A 6,734-nucleotide genomic window follows, 5' to 3' on the forward strand; every position below is an offset into this window, starting at 1 on the left:
ACAGAAGTAACTGATATAATTGTCTGATATCTAAGTTATTGGTAACCTCCACCAGTAGCATACAAATGAACTTATTTACAAAACAGAAATGGACTCACAGACGTAGAAAACAAACATGGTTACCAAAGGGGATGGGGCAGGGGGAGATAAATTAGGGGTTTGGGATTAACATATACACAGTACTATATATAAGAGAGGTAGACAACAAGGACCTACTATATAGCACAGGGAACTCTACTCAGTATCTTGTAATAACCTATAATGGAAAAGAATCTGAAAAAGAATAGATAGGTAGATGTGTATAACTGAATCACTTTGCTGTACACTTGAAACTAACACAACATTGTAAATTAAGTATACCTCAGTTTTAAAACTGTAATTATAAAGAAGAAAACCAAACCTTCACTTTATGTTACTGGATTAGGCACCACACAATCATGTGCAATAGACACAATCTGTTCCTGCCACTAGCTCCAGAAATAAAAATGACTGTGTCTTCATGTTATCACATATAATGTATGTTAATTCCATCAATGTGATTTGAGTCCTGATTTCTAGTCTGCCTTAGTATAAGAAAAAAAATGAAAAAAAAAATTGTGTTGACCAGAATTCTTTTCAGGGAAGACACTGAAATTCTTCAGAAAAAACTTTCATAGACTCTTGGGATTAAAGGTACAAGTAAGGCTGCTCTTCAAACTGTTCTGCAAGACCAAGTGGAAGAATTTCCTGGTTATATCAGAGTGGTATGGACAGGAGTGGAAATTAAAGGAAAACGGAAGAAGAGGAGAAAAAAGAGTGCTAACAAAAGTCTGTCACTCCACAGTGAGACCCCATTCACCTAATATCTTCCATAAAGTTACAGAACCCCAAGCTGCTTCAGTTCATGTAGATGAATCAGTAAATTTAGTCACTTTTTAACTTAGTTATTAAAACAGGTGACAGGAGGGCAGCTGGGACTGCAGGTTTTAACAGAGAAGTGAAGTAGACAAAGAAAGAGGAGATAAACTTTAAATCAAATTTTACTAATACCCCAAGGGGAAAATAGGCCCCAAATGGAGTATGGGTTGCATACGGTTTTTCCAGACCTTTCCAAACACTGCACATTGAACTTCCCAAGCACAATAAATAGTCTCATACTGTATATAGAAAACTATCTCCTGAAGGACACTACCGTTTGCCCTAGTCTCATATGAACTTCTTTACTGAATATTCCTATATCATATAGACTTAACTTTTATGCCTATAATCCTGATATTCTTCAGTTAGATTACAGCAGAGTTATGGACAAATAGAGGTATTTCAGGTGTCCTTTTACACACAGATTTCAAAATAATGTACATCTTTCAAAATGTTTAGAATTTATCATGAATTACATATTTTCAAAGTATGAAGGTGAAGTAAATGAAAAATTCTCTTTATGCTATTACCATGTGGAAATCCCCACATAGGGGCTGATAAAGAGAAATGCTTGTCACCGTTTTTGAATGATATGGGGAAATTAGTCTTGAATAATGCAGATTATTCAGGGTAGTTGGGAATGTTTCTTTGGCATAGAGTATGATCACCCTGCTGTTAAAGAGATTGGAAGAAGCATCAAAGAGTAGCTGGCATGAGATATGGAACTTGAATGACAGGACTATAACAGGCAGAAATGAGAAGATATCATTTAGAAAGAGGGAAGACATGGGGACAAGAAATCAGATGTGTTTGGGGGAAGAGCCTACAGTCCCATTCATCTGTAGGGTGAGGTTCAGGAGTCAGCCTTGGGAGCCAGCTCTTGGCAGGAGTGTCAGTGTTCTCGTGATTTAACAGTGGTCAGCTCCTTCATTGAGCTTTTTATGAAGCAGGCGTTGACAAGAGGAAAGCAGAAAGGAAGAAGTTGGAAGATGCTAAGTGTTGACTACAGCTGGCAAATGGGTGTGATTGGGCTCAAAATTATTAATGTATGACTGTTGCCAGCCTTTCCCATCCACCAACTGGCTCAAGAGGAGTCTTGCTTTTCTATGCCATTTCTTCCCTTTCTCCAGCCACCTAGGAGGCCCTTGTCTTGTCAGTTTCATTCTGTAGGTTCTCACAATCAAGAATGGAAAATAGACAAAAGAGCACATAATCAGAGAGCAGAAGAAGGCCTGTGCTATTGTTATTGGAATATAAAGGAATACAGCAATCTTCAGGGAAACCCCATACACAAGCTGAAAACAGCTTTCTTTTTCTTTTTCTTGTTTTTTTTAAATCCAAAGCAAAGTTAGATAATAAGAACCAGAAGTTTAAGGAATATCCTCTGCAGGGGGTAGCTCAGCACCATTGTAATTTGGACATAAATATAAATTATATTCATTGGTTAGTGGGATCAGGGCTATTATGGTAGGCATAAATAACAGACTGGGGAGATTTTGCTTAATTAGACAAAGACTAGGGAGACATTGAGGGCTCCTGAACAAGGTGGTGATGTGATTAGTATTCTTCTTTAGGAAGAATTATCTAACAGCTTTATCCACATAAATGAGAGAGGAACAAAATTGAAGACAAGTAAAATCAGATAGACTTTGCAATATGCCAGGTTAAAGGGAGTGAGGAACTAAAAGGGGAGAGTGAGGACAGAGAAGAGAAGATGGCAAGGTATTTGGAAAGCAAGCTCAACAGTACCATTATGAGAGGAAAAGGAAAAGAGATGACAATTTCAAGTTTGAGGCCACAGAAATTGAGGGAATAGAAGTGCCATTAACAAAAGTGAGGCTACCGGAAGGAAAAGCTGACTTCAGGGCAGACACCATTAGGTCAATTTTACATACATTGTTTTTTATGTACATCTGGGTGAGACTGCCCCGTGGACAAATGGAAATGTAAGCTCCAAGAGGAAAGGCCTGTGTCTGTCTTGCTCCCTTTGCCCCATGGTATCTCTGAAGCCCAGCATATAACAGGTGATCAATAAACACTGCTGAATAAATGAAGAATGGCTGAAAGTCTACCCAATACTCTGAGTTCTTATGATACATGATTACAGTTTTTCATGCTTGTTTCTCTTTATTTATAGATTCTGCTTTATACACATGCGTCTTAGATCTCCATTTCTGAGTGCCCTCAACCCTTGTTTGTTGAATTAATGTTAGTAGATGCTCTTTAGTCGTAGTTTATGTACAACCGCATTCACAATTCTCATCTGCTTTTAGCATATTCAAATAAGATAAAACTCACTAAATGCCATATTAATATAAATAGAGAAATATACATATCCCTAATACTTAGTTTAAGGAAAGAGCAATACATATAAGTAACTACAGGTATAACTACGTAAATAACCATCAGCATTTCAACATTCGGTTATTCTGTTTGGTTAAGAGCCTACTTGAAGTTGTCAAATATTACATTTCCTTTCAACTACAAAGAGCCTGAAAAAGACTGTTGGGCAACAACCTGGAAAAGATTATTTAAAAGGTAAATATGGGTCCTGGTCGAAGATGGCAGCGGCAGCTGGAGCCCAGGTTTCTGGGCTGCTAGGTCGTTCCCGGCTGTCGAGCCAGCCTATGTCGAGTGGTGCCCACAGTGGCGCCCACAGCGAGGAGGGCTCAGATCGCCTGTGGAAGGCCCTCACCTTCTTCGTGGCGCTCCCCGGGGTGGGAGTGAGCATGCTGAATGTCTTCCTGAAGTCGCACCACGGAGAGGAGGAGAGACCCGAGTTCGTCGCCTACCCCTATATCCGCATCAGGTCCAAGCCCTTTCCCTGGGGAGATGGTAACCATACACTTTCCATAACCCTCATGTGAATCCGCTTCCAATTGGCTATGAAGACGAACAAAGAGAACCTGGACCACTACCCAGTGAAGACCACAGCACTGGTTTGAACCATTACTCTGCACACATGGACCAGAAAATTGTACGGGACCTTAAGCTCACCTCCTTGTATCCAGTGATGACCATTATACTGATCTTCCATCCCTTTGCTTATAGCAGGAGATGGCTTAAATAAATAACTTAGTCACGAGCTGAAAAAGAAAAAAAAAAAAAGGTAAATATGTTTTAATTTCATGAATGGCTGGAGATTCCCTATACTTAGCAGTAACATATGACTCACATTTGTCCATGGCACAAACTTGTAGAGTAAATACAGATCACAAAACTGACTGTCTCACAAGGCTCCTGTGATACAAACTTTTCCCAAGGTCCTCTCTCTCCTGCTGCAGTGTGTGAGGGCCTCCATAAGGAACATGGTGTTTCTATTTCAGAAAAACTGCACATCCCATATTCTATTTTAAAAGATTTGACAATGTATGAGCAGTGTATATATTTATATTGAAAAGGTCTCTTTGGTCATTATGGATGATTCACTGGAGATGTTCCTCATAAGCAGGGTTTAATAGTAAAATATAAATTCAAAATTTTAATCTGCAGTGATTCGCCCTACCACCCCTTGGACTGAGATGGCTTCATGAAAGTTAGGGGTTTTTTTTTAAAGGCAAACCTTGAAAACAACATCTGGTGTTGAGTTCAGAAATTAGAACCAGATATGCTTCCTTATCCATATTTCGGTTCACATGAGTAGGCTGCCAGAATGGTGAAAGGGAAAAGGTTTGCTAATTTAATTTTTGTCTTGTTTTTAAAGAAATAATAGAAATATTTTTATGCTCAAAGTAGTTATGGGTCTTTTTAAGTATACAGAACATCCCTGAATATACATAAAGAAATATTAGAATTAATATAAATTTTAGGTAATAGTTAGCATTGTAACAATTCACATTCAAAGGATTCGCCAAGGGTTTCCTCTAAGTAACAAGAGCTAGACAGTATAAAGGCCTCATAGATTGCTTTTAAAACCAGTTTTCCAAATAATTTATGGTATATGTGTTCCTCAAGAAAACTGAGACAGCTAATAACTATTTGATTCAGCTATATTTCGAGCATTAGTATACATCCCATTCAGAATGCCAACATGAAAGAGCAACTAGAATTTTTGTTTTCTAACACTTCAACAATAACTAAAGGTATGCACAGAAATGTTGGGGATGGTGATTAATAGAATTCTAATTTGGTGTTTATAATTTACCAAGCACTACAGAGCCTATTTTATTTTGCATTTATAATAAGCTTAAAGTAAACCAAGCATATATTGTTATTTCCATTTAACAGATGTTAAAATTGAAATCTTCAAACATAATGTGTTACATAGTTACTTTCGTAGATCCAGTAAGTACTAGAACCTAGATCGTCTGTATCTTAGAGCTTTTTCTATTATTTCATAATAGCTTTCTGCATGATGATAATCCAACAAACTGTATCCCTTATTGGCTGGTATTTGAAACCTAGGTTTTAACTGCACTCAATTCTAGAAAAATCAATCTGAGCGAAACATCAGCATTAAAAAACAGACATACTAACATTGCACTTGGAATATCTGTGTGGTAAGGAATCCATTAGATCCGGAACTCATTACTTTGACAGGATATCTCTATTAATGAATTGTTCTAATTGACTTTGTAAGTATGATTTTTATCTTCTACTTTTTTTCAATTGTTTTACATGTAAGTTTCTCCATAATCTTTCCATTTCAAGCAATTCTACATCATGAAAATATGTCCTTTGTTCATCCAAGTGTAGAAAGGGTATAACATTGTCTAATGCATTTGCTACATCAATAAGATTTATTTTCCTTTTTTGGTGGGATGGGGGTGAAAAGGCATCTTTTAAATTCTGCTCTACATCTTACAAATGAGAAAATTGAAATGGAATGTTTCCCTTTTTTAAAATAGGGTTTTTCTTGGTGGCATAGCCCTTTGGCTATTCTGTTGAGGTCAAAGTCTTATTCCAGCACTAGATTATCGGGTTTCCCAAAATGAGCATGAACCCTGGAACATTTTGCCTTTTTCTTACTCCCTCCCCAAATAATGGATAGTCAATCCGTCTCTTTATATGTGATTAATAGCAACAACAACAACAATAATAGATGTCTTTCATTATAAAATTTAGTGTTTCCAGGTGTGGAAAAACAGTAAGAAGGGATGAGAAAATTACAAAATAATAATGATAATGCATACTTTTTTTGTATTTTACAGTTAATACAATTTGGCTGACTCCTCAAAATCTATGATGTAGACAGTGAAATTTTTATTCTCTCCATGCTCAAGAGATAAGTAGGGGCTCAGAGAAGATAAATAAGGTGTGCAAGTTGATATGCTCAGTAAATGGCAGAGGTGGATTAAGAATCCAAGCAGCTCTGCTCTGCTACTGATTTGCAGTGTTTATGCTACCAAGTTCTCTAATTCTGAAGCTACATTCACTTTGAATAGCCAGATGAGACGAGTGCAGACCGGTCTGAAATTCAGGAGCTCTGAATTCCTGTCTCCACCCCATTTGGCCTGATTTAGTATTCTCAAGTAGCATGACATCACAGTTAAGTGCATGGGCTCCAGAGGCACCCAGACCTGGCCTTACATCCCCATTCCTCCACTTAGCATCTCAAGGAAGCTTCACAAGTTAGTTTCTCCAAGATTTAATTTCCTCATCTGTAAAACAAAAATTGTTATGAAACTTAAATATAAGAAATGTAAGTCTTGGCCACAATAAGTATTGGATAAATCATTGCTACTAGCACTTCACTTTATGCTGATTTCTCTTTTCCCATTAATACATATATTTCTTGGAGGAAAGAAAGTGAAAACCCATATAGGTTTCATCACACACAAAATGCTGACCACACACAGAGAGCCCTCCCCCAGGCACTTACGTTCTACCTTGGACAC

At 37.5% G+C, this 6,734-nt stretch overlaps 1 pseudogene; it reads left to right on the top strand.

The window, feature by feature from the left end:
* The first annotated feature begins 3,458 nt into the window (after window positions 1–3,458).
* LOC137220730 (cytochrome c oxidase subunit 6A1, mitochondrial pseudogene) lies at window positions 3,459–3,884 on the top strand (annotated as a pseudogene).
* The last annotated feature ends 2,850 nt before the right edge of the window (window positions 3,885–6,734 follow it).

The sequence above is a fragment of the Pseudorca crassidens genome, chromosome 3, assembly GCF_039906515.1.
Source record: "Pseudorca crassidens isolate mPseCra1 chromosome 3, mPseCra1.hap1, whole genome shotgun sequence".
NCBI classification, from domain to species: Eukaryota; Metazoa; Chordata; class Mammalia; order Artiodactyla; family Delphinidae; genus Pseudorca; species Pseudorca crassidens.